Source organism: Schistocerca cancellata, chromosome 8 (assembly GCF_023864275.1).
Source record: "Schistocerca cancellata isolate TAMUIC-IGC-003103 chromosome 8, iqSchCanc2.1, whole genome shotgun sequence".
NCBI lineage: Eukaryota > Metazoa > Arthropoda > Insecta > Orthoptera > Acrididae > Schistocerca > Schistocerca cancellata.
The window spans coordinates 197,216,394-197,237,249 of record NC_064633.1 but is presented as its reverse complement, the minus strand read 5'-3'; positions in this window follow the sequence as shown (position 1 = coordinate 197,237,249).

Here is a 20,856-nt window from a genome sequence, read left to right as displayed (position 1 = left end):
TTAAATGTCTTTGTGACTAATGCCCTTCACGACAATTGCGTACTTATAATTTGTATCATACGTTTTTAGTCATAATTCTGTGACCATGATATAGACAATCCTTTGGTTTAAATTCTGAGGAAGACACTCCTAACAGTGTTGAAACCCGGTTAATTCGTTAAAAATTAGTGACCGAGGGCTGTTTTCTTTTAATTGTAGCTTCCGTAAACTTACGCCACAGAAAATTTTTTTTTGTTCCCCTGTGTTATTAAGTTTATAACATTACTTTATGAGCGACGCGTTTCATATCCCTGGTGCTCGTCGTCGGGTATCACGGGACACAGATGTTCAGGAATGTAAAGTTTTGCAGTTTACAAAATGTAAAACATAGTAGCTTGTCACCTTACACTAAAATGAGGATGTAACGTTTTGTCTGAATGTGAATGGGAATGATCACATAGGTTCAGTCATAGGTTAAATAAAGCTCTAGGACTCGATGGAATCCCTGTGGATCCTTATGCAGGATTTGCAACCGAGTCAGTTCCCATTTTAACCGTGATATATGGTGAATCCCTCAAATAAAAGATTATCCAGATTTGGAAGGACAGGTTACGCCTGTGCACCGGATATCCCTCCTAAGCGTCGTCAGGCGCATTATTTTCTCTGGCGTTTCGGAAGATATTTGCAATATCGTTTTGCCAATGTGTAGGCTGGAGTCAGCACTGACGAATAATGCTCATCACGCCTTCATTTGACGGCCACTGTCGGTGAAAAGAGTCCATTTGTGTCCCATTATAAACGAAGGCTGAATTTGTTTTATCGATATGCTTAAACAGGAACACTAAAATACGAAGAATAACCAGTACCCCCAAAAATGACTGAGCAGCTATGTAGCAACCAGCATTGGCCAGGGCCTTGCTGTCACTGCTAGAGTACCCGTTATTCTTCGTGTTTTACTATCCGTGTTAACACTTATCCATAAAACGAATCTCGCTCTAAACTAATTTGGGACGGGTCTGTCGAATGAGCACTTAAAATATTGCTTTAAAGATGTTTTTGCTTGTAACTGGAAAGAAACCGACGCTTTCCGTCGACACTGAGCGTTACCTAAAAAAGTTGGTGAGCAGTATTGATTTGGGCTGATTCCAGCTACACATTGAAAAAACTAAATTGGAAATATCTGCCAAAAGACCAAAAAACATTTGCCAGACGACTCTTGCAACGGACACCGTGTGTAGCAGAAGCAGCAGAAGTCATCCACTAAACTACCATTCTACGTCACTGGCAACCGTCTGTTTTAGAGTCTTAGTACATATTCTGAGCTCAAATGTAATGAGGTAACGCGAAATGAATGATATTTTCCATGCCAACCAGCAATAATTCCGAACACGTGGGATATATGATACCATTCGTCTTTAAGAGTGCATAGAGACTTCTTAATCTCTGAGAAACAGAGTTGTATATCCATGAACACAGTAACACAACTGAGGTAACAGTTAAAGATTCATACTGAGGGCAGCACTATCAGCCCTACGGTACAGTCTAGAAACAGCGCTATGTGTAAGTTTCAAAATGGTTCAAATGGCTCTGAGCACTATGCGACTTAACTTCTGAGGTCATCAGTCGCCTATAACTTAGAACTAATTAAACCTAACTAACCTAAAGACATCACACACAGCCATGCCCGAGGCAGGATTCGAACCTGCGACCGGAGCGTATGTGTTAGTTCTTGAATAAATTCAGTCAGACTCTGAGGGACAATAGCACACATTGATGAAATTACTTTGTAGAAAACAGCTACACAATAGCGCAACGGCTGCAAAACATTTTCTATTTCCAGAAGGTGCCAGATATTATCACTGGGTATCATGAATCTGAATAAAAACATATCGATGGACGAAGCAGTGGAAGTTATTAAACACAAATTTATGAGTCACGAAAGGTTTTCAGTGGTTGGAACTATTGAATTCATTGACTTTCTTGAAATTACAAGAATTTCACATTCAATGACGCTGTGTACAAACAACCCAGTGGTCTACTAATGGGATCCGGTGAGGCCATGTCTAATATTCCTAAACCACGCCGAGCAAAGGTTACTTAGCAATCACATACCACGTTTACTGAACATTTCGTTCTATAAAAGTAGGAGGTTATTCTGTCTGAGACACCTCATGATGCTGTACCTTAGAATGGCTATAACGGTGCTCATTCCCAATTAAAGGATAACTGGCTAACAGCTTCCAGAGGGAACAAGAATTTGATTTTCCATATTTCATGTAATTATCGACCGAATTTGATCATTCAAATGGTATGATAATCTACTCATTAAGAGGCAGAAATCTTACGTTACGCCTCAAGCTGGCCAAAATTTTCAACTTACGCTATACATTACGAAAAAATGGTTCAAATCGCTCTGAGCCCTATGGGACTTAACATCTGAGGTCATCAATCCCCTAGACTTAGAACTACTTAAACCGAACTAACCTAAGGACATCACACACATCCATGTCCGAAGCAGGATTCGAACCTGCGACCGTAGCAACAGTGCGGCTCCGGACTAAAGCGCCTAGAACCGCTCGGCCACAACGGCCGGCTATACATTACGACACAATGCCCTATGCGACTGGAAATCACGAATTCGCACCCCTTATTTTCCCATTTACTATTTCATATACACCGACGGAAAAAAAATCATAACATCAAGAAGGAGTTGTGCAACACAAACCAAAGTTGGCAGGCGAGTTTTACATCTGAAAGATGTCTGGCCGGCCGTTGTGGCCGTGCGGTTCTAGGCGCTGCAGTTTGGAACCGCGAGACCGCTACGGTCGCAGGTTTGAATCCTGCCTCGGGCATGGATGTGTATGATGTCCTTAGGTTAGTTAGGTTTAAGTAGTTACAAGTTCTAGGGGACTAATGACCTCAGAAGTTGGGTCCCATAGTACTCAAAGCCATTTGAACCATTTTTTTTATGTCTGTTCAAATTTCGCGCCACTTTGAGAATGCAGATTAGATTTGCTTTGAATACAGGCGCTAACGGTCTACCTATGAGGTTGGATGTGGTGATTTGATGTCCGTCAAGAATGCACTTGAAGTAACAAAGACGACATTATCAGCACCTCCCTGAGTTTTAACGAGTTCGTGTAATAGGGCTACGAGAACCTGGATGTTTCTTCTGCGACATTGGAGAAAGACTTGGCAGGAATCAGGGTGCGATTTGTGCTTTTACCAGTGGGGGGGGGGGGGATGTCTTAGGGGGTTAGTAGAATTTAAATGTGTTACTAGCTTGGACCATGGCGTTACGCATGGTTAAACAGCTATTTATAAATAGATGTTAATGCCGAAACTCATTATTGACGCGTATGCACTATCAGAAAAGCCATCTCTTGTTATATCTTTAAAAGTACATTATAGGTAAAGCTTATTTACAAAATCATCTACATACGGGTACAGATATACGAGGGGAATTCAAAAAGTAGAGGCACATTTGTGAAAATGTTGTACTTATTCTGATGACAGAAAACTGAAACATATTAATAGTTTTAATACTAAGACTTATTAAAAACTTTGTGTTCGGCTCCACAAATTTAAATTATATGTAAAGTTTTACTCCAGTACGTGGGAAATAAACATCCCAGGATGGGATGCATAAAATAAAACCAGAAGAGGGGATGGTTTGATGCAGAGGGGGGGAAATCCCACCCATCCCCCCCTGCAAATCGCACACTGGCAGGAATGTAGCTATTGTACATGATTGCTGGCATCGGTGGTCACGAGAATGTGCTTTAGCAAGAAGACCGGCCTCCGGACGGCCACGCAACACTGCAGAGAGGGAAAGCCACCGTGTCCGGCGTACGGCTCGCACAAGTTACTGCATCGCTGCAGGAATTTGTGTAGCCGCTGTCACCACAGTGGCTCAACGAACTGTTACAAATAAGTTGCTTCAAGGACAGCTCCTATCCAGACGCCCTTTAGCGTGCATTCCGCTGACCCTAAACCAACGCCATTTGCGACTTCGGTGGTGTCAAGCGAGAGCTCATTGAAGGTAAGGGTGGAGGTCTGTTGTGTTTTCTAATGATAGCTGGTTCTGCCTCGGTGCCAATGATGCCATGTGTTGATTAGGAGTAGTACAGTTAAGGTCCTGCAACCAAGCTATCTGCGAGCAAGACACACGGGAACCGATCCTGGAGTTACGGTCTCTGCATCTACATCTACATCTACATTATACTCCGCAAGCCACCCAACGGTGTGTGGCGGAGGGCACTTTACGTGCCACTGTCATTACCTCCCTTTCCTGTTCCAGTCGCGTATGGTTCGCGGGAAGAACGACTGTCTGAAAGCCTCCGTGCGCGCTCTAATCTCTCTAATTTTACATTCGTGATCTCCTCGGGAGGTATAAGTAGGGGGAAGCAATATATTCGATACCTCATCCAGAAACGCACCCTCTCGAAACCTGGCGAGCAAGCTACACCGCGATGCAGAGCGCCTCTCTTGCAGAGTCTGCCACTTGAGTTTGTTAAACATCTCCGTAACGCTATCACGGTTACCAAATAACCCTGTGACTAAACGCGTCGCTCTTCTTTGGATCTTCTCTATCTCCTCCGTCAACCCGATCTGGTACGGATCCCACACTGATGCGCAATACTCAAGTATAGGTCGAACGAGTGTTTTGTAAGCCACCTCCTTTGTTGGTGGACTACATTTTCTAAGGACTCTCCCAATGAATCTCAACCTGGCACCCGCCTTACCAACAATTAATTTTATATGATCATTCCACTTCAAATCGTTCCGCACGCATACTCCCAGATATTTTACAGAAGTAACTGCTACCAGTGTTTGTTCCGCTATCATATAATCATACAATAAAGGATCCTTCTTTCTATGTATTCGCAATACATTACATTTGTCTATGTTAAGGGTCAGTTGCCACTCCCTGCACCAAGTGCCTATCCGCTGCAGATCTTCCTGCACTTCGCTACAATTTTCTAATGCTGCAACTTCTCTGTATACTACAGCATCATCCGCGAAAAGCCGCATGGAACTTCCGACACTATCTAATAGGTCATTTATATATATTGTGAAAAGCAATGGTCCCATAACACTCCCCTGTGGCACGCCAGAGGTCACTTTAACGTCTGTAGACGTCTCTCCATTGAGAACAATATGCTGTGTTCTGTTTGCTAAAATCTCTTCAATCCAGCCACACAGCTGGTCCGATATTCCGTAGGCTCTTACTTTGTTTATCAGGCGTAGATGCGTTTTCGTATGACCGCAGGAGCGTTCTGGTGGTTATCCCATGCACCCTCACTGCAAATATGTACGTCAGTCTGGTGATTCGATCTGTTGTGCTGCCATTCGTGAACAGCATTCCGGGGGTGTTTTCTAACAGGATAATACTCGCGCACATACCGCTGTTGTAACCCAGCATGCTCCACAGAGTGCTGACATGTTTCCTTGGCCTGTTCGATCACCATATCCGTCTCCAAACGAGCGCATATGGTACAGCATCGGACGGCAACTCCAGCGTGATCCACAAACAGCATTAACCGTCCCTGTGTTGACCGACCAAGTGCATCAGGCATGGAACTCTAACCACAAACTGGCATCCGACAAGTGTACAACCCAATGCATACACCTTTGCTTGCTTGCGTTCAACATCCTGGGAGTTCAAAATGGTTCAAATGGCTCTAAAAATTCTACAACAAATGCCAGTGAGAGTGAACGATAGTTTTGTGGATCACTTTTGCTGCCTTCCTTGTGGCCTCATGCCGCCAGTGCTCTCTTACAACTGTTGGGTACAGCCTTTAGTGCGAACCTGTAGTCTGCCATTAGTGACTACGTCGGCGACGCGACGTTCCTAACCACCCCCGCTTCCGTGCCGCTGCACCGCACACGGTGGCGGGTTGCCAGCAGCCAGCCCGCGCACTTAGAATTAGCGTCAGTCTGCAGCCGAGCTGTTGACCCACAGAGCAGCCGGCGTCTTGGTGCCGCGTACCATTTGCACTCGCTTTGTCTTCTGCTCTGGCCTCTTTGCCTAATGAAACCAGGCCAGATTCCAGAGCGCGCTCTCTTTGTCTCTCTCTGTTAGACTAAACTCGTTTCTCACTAGTAGGCATGACAATCGAAACACAAGTTTCGACGCCGACACAAACGTGCCTCATCCCTTCCTGCATTTGTTCGAGGGACACCTTTAAAAAGTTTTATATACAACTAGTGAGCTCATCGGACAAAAAATTAGTCACGCTTTCTCTGCCTCGTGATGACTGGGTGTTGTGTGATGTCCTTAGGTTAGTTAGGTTTAAGTAGTTCTAAGTTCTAGGGGACTGATGACCGTAGATGTTAAGTCCCATAGTGCTCAGAGCCATTTGAACCATTTGAATTAGTCACGCCAGTGCGAACACTCATCACGCGTCCCTCGGCCGTCGTAATTTAATTTACAGAAATTGATTGGTAGTGGTGATTGTTGCCGACTTACGTCGTGGGCCTTAGTCAAAATGATATTTCATTCACTTTTGATTTACAATTAAATGCTTTTGTGAAGTTCTTCTTTTTTAAAAAACAATATTAATCTTGGGTGGAAATTATTTGTTACGTTAATGAACGTTAGACTCGCTGAATCTTAAAACATGAGCATATACCGGGTGATCAAAAAGTCAGTATAAATTTGAAAACTTAACAAAACACGGAATAATGTAGACAGAGAGGTAAAAATTGACACACATGCCTGGAATGACATGGGGTTTTATTAGAACCAAAACAAAAAAAAAACAAAAAAAAACCCATATTGCTAGACGCGTGAAAGATCTCTCGCGCTCGTCGTTTTGTGATGGTCGTGTGCTCAGCCGCCACTTTCGTCATGCTTGGCCTTCCAGGTCCCCAGACCTCAGTCCGTGTGATTATTGGCTTTGGGGTTCCCTGAAGTCGCAAGTGTATCGTGATCGACCGACATCTCTAGGGATGCTGAAAGAGAACATCCGACGCCAATGCCTCACCATAACTCCGAACATGCTTTACAGTGCTGTTCACAATATTATTCCTCGACTACAGCTATTGTTGAGGAATTTTTCATATTTATACTGACTTTTTGATCAACCGGTAAGTTGAACAATGGAATAAACTGTTCATATTAATTTCCTCGGCTAGTCAGTTCACTTTAAAGCAAAAAAAAATTTTTAGTTATTAATTACAATTGCGGCCTACACACGCGCGAGAGTATTTTTTTTTTTTTTTTTTTTTTTTTTTTTTTACCTCCGTTAACCATTGCATTGTAGTCGGCGTCCTGGCTCTGGCTCTCGGCGTACTGAAAATAAGAATCTTAAAGCTACGTATTTTCTACAACGTTTGGCGGCTGTGGAGAAAAAATGTATATTATGTTAATAGCGGGCGAGTTTTTCGCTTCCGCTAATTTTTATAAGTTAATATCGCCACATAGTGGCTTCGTTGGCTGCATCGGCCGCTGCGGTGTTGCACTGTAAATTACTCGAATGCAGGTTAATTCAAGGAAGGCGGACATGAAATCGGGATCACCTCGAACAATAATATTAAATGAATATATTATCTGCTTAATTAGTACAAATATGCTTACATTTGCCAGCACTCGCAAGATGTTCGTTTACGCCGGCCTGTGTGGACGAGCGGTTCTAGGCGCTTCAGTCTGGAACCGCACGAGTGCTACTGTCGCAGGCTCGAATCCTGCCTCGGGCATGGATGTGTGTGATGTCCTTAGGTTAGTTAGGTTTAAGTAGTTCTAAGTTCCAGGGGACTGATGACCTCAGATGTTAAGTCCCATAGTGCTCAGAGCCATTTGAACCATTTTGTTCGTCTACACGCAACCAAGACAAGAGAAGGAGTGAAGACGACTAAAAAAAATTAACAAAAGAGCGTATCTTATCGTCTCTTTAGATTATTTTGTTATATTTCTTTGCCCTCGAAACTTACACAGAGAAGTTATTATAATACGGATACATGAGAAATATGTATGTTCGCCTGAGCGGCTAGTGTCCACTAATTATTCAATTTTTAAATGTCTCTTCTTTATAAATTCTGTTTTTTTTTCTTTTTTCTTAGCATTTCAGTGGGGACGCTATACACAGATGAATCGTTGAGTCTACTGACGACTCAGCGATCTAGTCACGTGCTCAACCGCGCACACACTGCCTCTACGTGAACATTAGGAAGTTTCTATCAGTTAGACATTCACGTTTCAAGCGGACACTGTAGGGTAAGAAGTCTCCGTCCCCCCTAGTATCGAATGCTAATTGATATAGTTTGTTCAAAAATGGCTCTGAGCACTATGGGACTTAACATCTATGGTCATCAGTCCCCTATAACTTAGAACTACTTAAACCTAACTAACCTAAGGACATCACACAACACCCAGTCATCACGAGGCAGAGAAAATCCCTGACCCCGCCGGGAATCGAACCCGGGAACCCGGGCGCGGGAAGCGAGAAGGCAACCGCACGACCACGAGCTGCGGATAGATATAGTTTGTTTTAGCATAAGTAGTTACTTTCCTATTAAGTGTCCAGCATGTCTGTGTGTTCCCCATCATGCTGCAAACACATTTCATTTCTCCTCCATGTACTTATTGACAAACTCTGACGGTAAAAATTCGCAGCATCAAGGAGGAGCTGTGTAACTTTAAACGAAAGTTGGTAAGCATCTGAAAGATGATGTCTGTTCAGATTTCGTGCCTGTCTCGTAAGAATGGCGCTAGGAGCGCCACTATGACTACTAATCAGGTTTGCTTCAAATACACGCCGTAACGGTCGTGAGGATTAGTTTTCTTTTATACTGGAGGTGGTGAGTTGATGTTAGTCAAGAATGCCTTCAAGGTGACAAAGAAGTCATTATCAGAACATCACAGAGTTTAAATCCGGCCGTGTAATAGGGTCACGAGAAGCTGTCTGTTCCTTCTGTGATACTGCAGAACGACGTGGCAGGAATGTAGACACTGTACTTGACTGCTGGCATCGTGCTCACGAGAAAGTGCGGTCGCAAGAAGATCGGGCTCCGCAAGGCTACGTGGCACTACCGAGAGTGAAGACCATCGTCTTTAACGTACAGCTCTAGCGCATGGTAATACACTCCTGGAAATTGAAATAAGAACACCGTGAATTCATTGTCCCAGGAAGGGGAAACTTTATTGACACATTCCTGGGGTCAGATACATCACATGATCACACTGACAGAACCAAGGCACATAGACACAGGCAACAGAGCATGCACAATGTCGGCACTAGTACAGTGTATATCCACCTTTCGCAGCAATGCAGGCTGCTATTCTCCCATGGAGACGATCGTAGAGATGCTGGATGTAGTCCTGTGGAACGGCTTGCCATGCCATTTCCACCTGGCGCCTCAGTTGGACCAGCGTTCGTGCTGGACGTGCAGACCGCGTGAGACGACGCTTCATCCAGTCCCAAACATGCTCAATGGGGGACAGATCCGGAGATCTTGCTGGCCAGGGTAGTTGACTTACACCTTCTAGAGCACGTTGGGTGGCACGGGATACATGCGGACGTGCATTGTCCTGTTGGAACAGCAAGTTCCCTTGCCGGTCTAGGAATGGTAGAACGATGGGTTCGATGACGGTTTGGATGTACCGTGCACTATTCAGTGTCCCCTCGACGATCACCAGTGGTGTACGGCCAGTGTAGGAGATCGCTCCCCACACCATGATGCCGGGTGTTGGCCCTGTGTGCCTCGGTCGTATGCAGTCCTGATTGTGGCGCTCACCTGCACGGCGCCAAACACGCATACGACCATCATTGGCACCAAGGCAGAAGCGACTCTCATCGCTGAAGACGACACGTCTCCATTCGTCCCTCCATTCACGCCTGTCGCGACACCACTGGAGGCGGGCTGCACCATGTTGGGGCGTGAGCGGAAGACGGCCTAACGGCGTGCGGAACCGTAGCCCAGCTTCATGGAGACGGTTGCGAATGGTCCTCGCCGATACCCCAGGAGCAACAGTGTCCCTAATTTGCTGGGAAGTGGCGGTGCGGTCCCCTACGGCACTGCGTAGGATCCTACGGTCTTGGCGTGCATCCGTGCGTCGCTGCGGTCCGGTCCCAGGTCGACGGGCACGTGCACCTTCCGCCGACCACTGGCGACAACATCGATGTACTGTGGAGACCTCACGCCCCACGTGTTGAGCAATTCGGCGGTACGTCCACCCGGCCTCCCGCATGCCCACTATACGCCCTCGCTCAAAGTCCGTCAACTGCACATACGGTTCACGTCCACGCTGTCGCGGCATGCTACCAGTGTTAAAGACTGCGATGGAGCTCCGTATGCCACGGCAAACTGGCTGACACTGACGGCGGCGGTGCACAAATGCTGCGCAGCTAGCGCCATTCGACGGCCAACACCGCGGTTCCTGGTGTGTCCGCTGTGCCGTGCGTGTGATCATTGTTTGTACAGCCCTCTCGCAGTGTCCGGAGCAAGTATGGTGGGTCTGACACACCGGTGTCAATGTGTTCTTTTTTCCATTTCCAGGAGTGTACATTTGCCGTTGGCACCATCGTGACGAAACGAACTTAACAAATCGGTTGCTTCTGGGCATCTCAGAGCCAGACGCCCTGTAGCGTGCATTCAACTCGTCCCAAACTACCGCCATTTGCGACGTCAGTGGTGTCAAGCGAGAACTCATTCGGGGACAGGGTGGAGATTTGTTGTGTTTTCTGATGAAATCTGGTTCTGCCTCGGTGCCAGTGATGGCCACGTGTTGGTCATGAAAAGGCCTGTTGAGGGCCTGCAACCAGCCTGTCTGCGTGCTAGCAGTGTGGACCTACACCTGAAGTTATGGTCTGGGGTGCGACTTCATATGTCAGCAATACGTTCTGTATTTTAATTTAAAAAACCTACCTGTTACCAACTGTTCGTCTAAAATTGCGAGCCATATGTTTCTGACTATTACAGCGCCATCTATCACAAAGCGAAAAAAGTGGTCCAACTAAAACATTCATGTTTCTTTACGTACTACACGAATGTGTAATAAAAAATGGGGGTTCCTTATTTGAGAAAACGTAGTTGATATCCGTTTGACCTATCGCAATGCCATCTAGCGGGCCAACCATAGCGCCATCTGGTTTCCCCCTTCAAGCTAGACGAGTTTCGTTCTTTGTAGTTTTTTCGTTTGACGCTTACTTCGTGAGATACACTCCTGGAAATGGAAAAAAGACCACATTGACACCGGTGTGTCAGACCCACCATACTTGCTCCGGACACTGCGAGAGGGCTGTACAAGCAATGATCACACGCACGGCACAGCGGACACACCAGGAACCGCGGTGTTGGCCGTCGAATGGCGCTAGCTGCGCAGCATTTGTGCACCGCCGCCGTCAGTGTCAGCCAGTTTGCCGTGGCATACGGAGCTCCATCGCAGTCTTTAACACTGGTAGCATGCCGCGACAGCGTGGACGTGAACCGTATGTGCAGTTGACGGACTTTGAGCGAGGGCGTATAGTGGGCATGCGGGAGGCCGGGTGGACGTACCGCCGAATTGCTCAACACGTGGGGCGTGAGGTCTCCACAGTACATCGATGTTGTCGCCAGTGGTCGGCGGAAGGTGCACGTGCCCGTCGACCTGGGACCGGACCGCAGCGACGCACGGATGCACGCCAAGACCGTAGGATCCTACGCAGTGCCGTAGGGGACCGCACCGCCACTTCCCGGCAAATTAGGGACACTGTTGCTCCTGGGGTATCGGCGAGGACCATTCGCAACCGTCTCCATGAAGCTGGGCTACGGTCCCGCACACCGTTAGGCCGTCTTCCGCTCACGCCCCAACATCGTGCAGCCCGCCTCCAGTTGTGTCGCGACAGGCGTGAATGGAGGGACGAATGGAGACGTGTCGTCTTCAGCGATGAGAGTCGCTTCTGCCTTGGTGCCAATGATGGTCGTATGCGTGTTTGGCGCCGTGCAGGTGAGCGCCACAGTCAGGACTGCATACGACCGAGGCACACAGGGCCAACACCCGGCATCATGGTGTGGGGAGCGATCTCCTACACTGGCCGTACACCACTGGTGATCGTCGAGGGGACACTGAATAGTGCACGGTACATCCAAACCGTCATCGAACCCATCGTTCTACCATTCCTAGACCGGCAAGGGAACTTGCTGTTCCAACAGGACAATGCACGTCCGCATGTATCCCGTGCCACCCAACGTGCTCTAGAAGGTGTAAGTCAACTACCCTGGCCAGCAAGATCTCCGGATCTGTCCCCCATTGAGCATGTTTGGGACTGGATGAAGCGTCGTCTCACGCGGTCTGCACGTCCAGCACGAACGCTGGTCCAACTGAGGCGCCAGGTGGAAATGGCATGGCAAGCCGTTCCACAGGACTACATCCAGCATCTCTACGATCGTCTCCAAGGGAGAATAGCAGACTGAATTGCTGCGAAAGGTGGATATACACTGTACTAGTGCCGACATTGTGCATGCTCTGTTGCCTGTGTCTATGTGCCTGTGGTTCTGTCAGTGTGATCATGTGATGTATCTGACCCCAGGAATGCGTCAATAAAGTTTCCCCTTCCAGGGACAATGAATTCACGGTGTTCTTATTTCAATTTCCAGGAGTGTATTTGGCCCGGTCACGATGAACGGACCACCCTGTATATCGCCATCCAATGACTTCTATCATCTCATTGTATACCACACGTGAATACTTGGTTTTGTATGTAATTTTTAGCTGATACAGACCTTGAGCGATTTTCTACCGCCACGGACAGAGGAGCGCTTTGGGGCTGCTTGCAGACAGTACTTTGGTGACTTCAGTGTAGTGACCAAAATAACAAAAAAAGATGCCGCGTCGTGTTGAGGTGGAGGTGGCTGGAGTAAAGCAGACGGCGCGTCACACAGGCGGAGGCGTTGGCGCCGGCGGCAGTCGTCTGCGAGGCCGCGGCTAGTCGATACCAGCACGGCGCCAGCCGGACGCTGCACGCTGCACGGCCCGGGAACCCAGCGTCGCCGCCACACACACCTTACCCTCGCTGCCCACGGTAAACTCCCACACACTCAGGCGGCAACAGTTGGCCTAACGGCGCCCACATTACGTCTCCGTGACTTATTCCTGAACGTTACAATCTTCCGGTTGTTATTGTTATTGTCATCGTCGTAATCCGAAGGTTCGTTTGGAGCAGCTTGCTACATTAGTGGCCATTAAAATTGCTGTACCACGAAGGTGACGTGCTACAGACGCGAAATTTAACCGACAGGAAGAAGATGCTGTGGTATGCAAATGATTAGCGTTTCAGAGCATTCACACAATGTTGCCGCCGGTGGCGACACCTACAACGTGCTGACATGAGGAAAGTTTCCAACCGATTTCTCATACACAAACAGCAGTTGACCGGCGTTGCCTGGTGAAACGTTGTTGTGATGCCTCGTGTAAGGAGGAGAAATGCGTACCGTCACGTTTCCGACTTTGATAAAGGTCGGATAGTAGCCTATCGCGATTGCGGTTTATCGTATCGCGACATTGCTGCTCGCGTTGGTCGAGATCCAATGTCTGTTAGCAGTCCACGTCGACCTTCTTCAAAAACAGTTGCTGAAAATGATGAAATAAAATCTAAATTACAAGAGTGGTCTTTGCGGAGTGGCGAAACGTTTGAGGGTAAATGGTGACGTAATCGGCGCTCGGCGCTACCAACATAAATTCCAACGTTTGGCATCACCACGCTATTTTGACACTGCAAGTGCTAGGTCGGTGGCGTTTGCAGAGTGAACAAATGAAAAAAAAAAAAAAAAAAAAAAAACAGGGAAGTCAACATGAAGTGTTCCGGACAAATCAGATATGTGACGAAACCGAACGACGGATCCATCAGACACCTTTTACTGTGCCACTTACATGCAGTTACCATTGTTAGCAGAGTGGTTATCGTCAAGCGTAACGTGCGTCGCTTTCCTTTCGACTCTTGCTCTAAGCGGGTAAGCAGTCTGCTAGCGTGTGGATTTACAGAAAACCTAATAATAAATCAATACTTAAATATACAGCTCTAAAACCCGGTAGTATATTTACAATTTGTAGCCGATATTGTTATAGGTAGGTACGTCGATGCTGTTCCCGTCGATATACCGTTCATCGATAATTTTTTTCCATGTCTCGAGAGACGATAATGATATTTTCTTTGATATCGATACATCGGATCCCCGATGTTTTTAAAAGTATCAGCAATTCTAATCTATCCTCCGCAAGCCCGGCGGAGGGTACTTTGTGTACCACTGTTTCTGCCCGCGGCAAATATGGGATCTTGCTCCAAATGTAGAAAAATATAAGTTAGTGCAGATGAGTAGGGAAAATCCTCTAGTGTTCGAATACGGCATTCGTAGTGTGCTATTTGATACAGTCACATTGATTAAATATCTAGGCGTAACGTTGCAAAGCGACATGAAATGGAACTAGCGTTTAAGATCGTTAGCAGGGAAGACGAGTGATAGACTTTGGTATATTGGCAGAATTCTAGGAAAATTTAACGCATCTATAAAGAAGACAGCATATAGCACACTTGTGCAACACGTTCTCGAGTATTCCTCCGGTGTTTGGAATTGTCACTCGGTCGGATTAAAGGAAGACATCGAAGCAGTCCAGAAGTGGGCTGCTAGGGTAGGTCAACACGCTACTATTGTGGAGATGCTTCTTGAACTCAAATGTGAATCCCTGGCGGGAAAATCACGTTATGTTCGCGAAACACTATTGAGAAATTACAATTACAAGAAAAATGTACGTTTTTGTCACCAGACGCGTTTCGCTTTATTGAAGCAACGCATCATCAGTGGTCTGCAATTTAAAATACTTACCATTTGATTTGTTTTTTAAGATCGAAAAATAGTTCTTTATCAATTTATTGGTTTTTACTTAATGTTTTTCGATCTTAAAAACAAAACACATTATAAATAACTTTAATTACAGACCGATGACGATACTTTACTTGAGTAAAGCGAAACGCGTCTTGTGGGAAAAACAAGCATTTTCTTGTAGTTGTAGCGACGAAACATAAATACCCTCAGTTGCTGTCAAGCAACTACGGACCATGTGGTCACACAAATGAAGACTTTCAAACTATTTGGAAAGTTTAGAGAACGGCAATTTTCATAATACAGCAGAATGCTGCCACCAACGTACATGTCGATTAAGGACAAACGGGACGAGATAAATCACGGCTCATATAGAAACATATAGACAATCGCTTTCCCTCGCTCCATTTGCGCACGGAATCGGATAGGGAGTGCCTAGTAGTGGTAGAAGCTGCCCCCCCCCCCCCCCCCATGCACCGTGTGTGCTTTCGAAGTATAAATACAGATGCTGGTGAAGAACGATTGTTGGTAAACCTCGGTTTGGGCTCGAATGTAATTTTACCTTCATGGTCTTTTCGCAAATGTACGTAGGAGGAAGCGATATGTTGGTTGACTCTTTTAGCAACCTACGAGGTGTGTGAGAAAAGTAATGAGACTGAACAACACTGCGAGCGATCTGGCAACGCTGTGTTGTTCTACACTTGTAGACCAGCGTGTTCATCCATGTTCGTCAGTGTGCGCTGAACGATGTGCTCAGGAACGCCTGTGCCTGCTCTAGCATAGTACTTTTTCGGCAGATATACATGCTCGTGACAGTGGCACACAAACAACAGCTGACCAGCCGCTCCGTTTCCATGATGCTCGTTCCCAGGCGCTGGCCAAAACAATCTGTCCTTACGTCGCCGGTGTCGATGGACGTCTCAATTTTTGCGACCCTTCTCGTCGCTAGACTTGGTCCTCATTCACGTCTGTCACAGCGCATGGTTAGAATATGCATGGTGAACAGTAATAAAACGACAAACTGCAGGGACGGATTCCTGGTGTAGTGTCCCTTTTGCAATATTCACCATTATCGAGGTGAAACATAAATAAAAATGACTGTATGTGACTCAAAATGAACTGCAAACATCGATTTATCTGCGGAAGGTAATAACACTAACTGTAAAAATATACAATATATAGGGTGTTACAAAAAGGTACGGCCAAACTTTCAGAAAACATTCCGCACACACAAAGAAAGAAAATATGTTATGTGGACATGTGTCCGGAAACGCTTAATTTCCATGTTGGAGCTCATTTTATTACTTCTCTTCAAATCACATGAATCATGGAATGGAAACACACAGCAACAGAACGTACCAGCGTGACTTCAAACACTTTGTTACAGGCAGTGTTCAAAATGTCCGTTAGCGAGGATACATGCATCCACCCTCCCTGATGCGCTGATGCAGCCCTGGAGAATGGCGTATTGTATCACAGCCGTCCACAATACGAACACGAAGAGTCTCTACATTTGGTACCGCGGTTGCGTAGACAAGAGCTTTCAAATGTCCCCATAAATGAAAGTCAAGAGGGTTGAGGTCAGGAGAGCGTGGTGGCCATGGAATTGGTCCGCCTCTACGAATCCATCGGTCACCGAATCTGTTGTTGAGAAGCGTACGAACACTTCGACTGAAATGTGCAGGAGCTCCATCGTGCGTGAACCACATGTTGTGTCGTACTTGTAAAGGCACATGTTCTAGCAGCACAGGTAGAGTATCGCGTAAGAAATCATGATAACGTGCTCCATTGAGCGTAGGTTGATCAAACTAAAATGAGCTCTAACATGGAAATTAAGCGTTTCCGGACACATGTCCACATAACATCTTTTCTCTATTTGTGTGTGAGGAATGTTTCCTGAAAGTTTGGCCGTACCTTTTTGTAACACCCTGTAGATCGATAGATGCAGAAAAAAAAATATTTTTATTGCATGAGATTATAATGTGTAAGTAATTAAAAGAAGTATTATTATCTTTGTAAGAGTATAAAACACAATGCAATGCTCATTCTTCTGTCTAGTCTGTTTTGTTCTGTTCGTTCTGGTGTTAGCTGGAACAAGGTACGCAAGCTATTGTGTTGCGCTAGCATTTGTTTCCGTCGTAATGTAATTGCAAATATTTAATGGTGTAAACTGTGTCCTAGTAAGAATATATTAGTATAAAGTGATCTCCGTGTGTTATTTCAAAAACCTACGCCACATTTATCTTATGAAAAGAATATTTAATGAAAATTATTTAACATGTTTCCAGCTGCTGCGGAGCGAGTAACAGTGATCTATGGTTGTTAACAATTAGCCGCCATTACGCGGTACATTTAAAAATATTTTTTCACAGCACAATGTCTGATAGCCGGAGCGGAAGAAATTACGTAAAAATATTCAGAGAGATTAATTGAAGGAATCCAGTGAAATAATTTTATTAAAACTTGTCTATTTTCTGTGATAGTAATAATTTCAGAGCTGAGTAATACTACGCTATTGCATTTACAGTAATTTGTAGGGAGCCTGGCGCTCGATAAAACCAGATATAATACGTAATTGGTAACCTACGAAATTCATTATTTTGGTTATTATATCTCTTTTGTATTTTTTTAAAAGCTAAACGTAAAAACTAACTTCACTAAAAACCAGTAACAGATCACGATAAATCAAAGGACAAACAAATTTACTAGGAGAGTGTTTCCTCTAAATAAATAGTTACATTCTTTTTTTTAAGAGATATAATACTGTCTGGAAATGGAGGAAAAGGGTCCTATGAACAAGTGTCCAGAAATGGGCGGTGTGCGTGCAACGACAACAAATCGTCGCGGAACACAGTAGAGCTGCTAACATGTAAAAATGGTTCAAATGGCTCTGAGCACTATGGGACTTAACATCTATGGTCATCAGTCCCCTAGAACTTACAACTACTTAAGCCTAACTAACATAAGGACATCACACACATCCATGCCCGAGGCAGGATTCGAACCTGCGACCGTAGCAGCCGCGCGCTTCCGGACTGAGCGCCTATAACCGCTCGGCCACCGTGGCCGGCGCTAACATGCAGGATACACATAGTCGTACTTCGGCTTACACCATGTTCGCGGGCCACTTTCCTGGATCTTGTACTAGGGTTTGCCTCAATATCTTGTATTATCCGTTTCTCCAAATCTGATGTACACACTGTCAGCCGCCTTCCTGCACGTTCTTCTGTCTGAAAGGACCCGTTGATAACGCAAAAAAAAAAAAAAAAAAAAAAAAAAAAAAAAAAAAAAAAAAAAAAAGCTTGAAATACTGTGATGCGATGGTATTTGTGACAGTACGTGTTTCGGTATAGCCGTGCTGCCTCTCGACCGTGTCCATCTACTTGGCTGTTCATAAACACCATCTCGACTTGTTCTCGACATGAATTCCGGGTCACTCTGCTACTTACAGTTCGATCACACAGCCTGCAGCACACAATAAACACACGGCACGTGGCCAGAGGAACTGTCATTAGTCAGCGCCCTCCACCGTTGGCAACGATGCATCAGTTCATCTGTTTTATTGATATTCACCCTGTATATTAGTAAGCCATCAGTATTTGTATGGAGGTGTTTCCACATATCTATTAAGACTCCTTTGGTTCTCCATCTTTCTACGTCATCTATAACATAGACAAAGAGTTGATTACGTATGGTTTCATGTCTCGCAGTAAGGAGAATTGAAAATAAACGTTTTTTCAATGCGAAGATTGCTCTGAAGCCCAAGATGCCTTGATAGGTGTAATAGTAATGACTGTGACAGGGTTCTGCTTAACGCAACCTGAAAAGCAGTTTCCCACGCGTCTTAGAATGAAGTACAAACAGTTATGGGCATCGACAATTTTCACGAACACACAAATCAGCCATAATAACGTTACTGCCTACATACTGTTTCTACACTATCGCCTGTTTTTTTCAGTTTTTCCGGTTCTCCCAGATTCAAGAGACTTCAGGATTAACTGAATGGCTAGATACGGCCATTTTATTGTAGGTGTGCCGGCCGGTGTGGCCGAGCGGTTCTAGGTGCTTCAGTCTAGAACCGCGCGACCGCTACGGTCGCAGGTTCGAATCCTGCCTCAGGCATGGATGTGTGTGATGTCCTTAGGTTAGTTAGGTTTAATTAGTTCTAAGTTCTAGGGGACTGATGACCTCAGATGTGAAGCCCCATAGTGCTCAGAGCCGTTTGAACCATTTTTATTGTAGGTGTTTTAAGGTGTTACATCGTTCTTACTTACTCAGAGGGACAGTCGCCAACAAAATTAGGGCTGAATTAATGTAATTGGCGGAAAATTATAATATAGGTCTCCAGAACCATTAGACATTAGTACTGGGACAGAGCAAAGATAGGGAAAGCGGCTAGGACAAGCCGGGTTAATTCGAGAGAAAATATTGTGCATGCTCGTATCGTTTCCTATTTGTGAGAAGTTGTGAAGTGTCGTGATAGGATGAATTAGTTTCGCAGTAAAACTGTTCTATCGCCAGGCTATTCGTTCTCTTTTGCAAAGACCTTTAAGAAACCTCGAAGAAGTAAATTTTTGAGTGAACCTGTTCATGGCCTGTGTGTAATTACACATTTCAACATCCGCTGCGCAATTGCTTACTAAAGAGAGACCATAAATAAAAACATAAAGGCCGTGGGTTAAGTTTGTGGAAACTCTTACCAGTTTCGAATATTACCAACACATTAGCGCAAGTTATTACTCCCGCGAGCAGTGCCTAATACATACTTGGGAGTACTAAATGTACGGGTATTGCCATCCATGAATGGAAGATGAAGTGACCGCGTGGCTAGTTTACGATTCTTTGAATGTTATCTATTTGTATGATCCTGGCGGCCTGCCTCGTGGAACATTTGAATAAAGCTGCAAATTACTACTGGAGTGATATCTTAAATGCAGCGTTGTTAAAACTTTTAACGACGTACTTTTGAAATGATTTCTTTGGTCACCGCTCCCTTTGCGTTGCACTTATACGTTCTGTGTTTTGTATATTTGGTATATTTTCGTATTTGCTGTGTCATTTTTTATGGTGAGACAGAGTTATTATTCAGCCCTCGTAACACGTGGTACCGACGCTTATGTGTGTCGCAGTTAGTCTACCTTTGTTCGTTCCCTTTGTTCACACTTGTAGGCTTTGGAAGTATTTTGATAAACTCGATTTTGATCACTTCCAACCCTACTCACATCACGTAGTTTGCTTGCTATGTATTTCCAGAATCTTGCGTCGATTGTGACTTTAGGCTGTCTGTTACACGCTCTTTGGCGCAGCGTGTTTACAGTATGTTCATTTTCCTTCCCACAGCGGTGATCAGTCAGTGGTCCCTACTTCAACACATGTTACTCGAATATGAGCATGTGTATGTATATAAACTTTAGGCACACTTATGTATAGTTTGTAATTTTATTCTTTGATGCGCATCTAGCGTAATGTTGTTACAATCTCAGTAACTACGTATGGTTCTTGACCTCTACAACCAGTGTATTCGTGCAGATTTTATATTGTTTCAACTGTTTCCTGTTTGTGAGTTCGTTGTTGTGTAATAGGTGAAGGTGGTAATGACAAAAATACCGAAACCGATGTGTGTGAAATCTTATGGGACTTAACTGCTAAGGTCACCAGTCCCTAAGCTTACACACTACTTAACCTATATTATCCTAAGGACAAACACACTCCCATGCCCGAGGGAGGACTCGAACCTCCGCCGGGACCAGCCGTCCAGACCATAACTGCAGCGCCTTAGACCGCTCGCGAAACCGATCGCAGAATAAAATGAAAATCTTTGTTATAACTGAAATGTCATTGTTACTTCTGGATCTCTGTCTCATAATGAACTTCACAATTTTTCGTTAGCCTGGCAAGCCTCGTTGGAAATGAGTTTTAGAAGATAATAGCTTTTCGCTGGCGGCTTCGCCTGGTTGTGTATCTCATGTGTATTTCAAATAGGACAGGAAGCAGGTCAGCATCGGTCGTAACATCAGCTGTCATTTTTATTGCTGATATAGATTTCAGCTAACAGTCTAACATTCTGCGTGGTGTCTG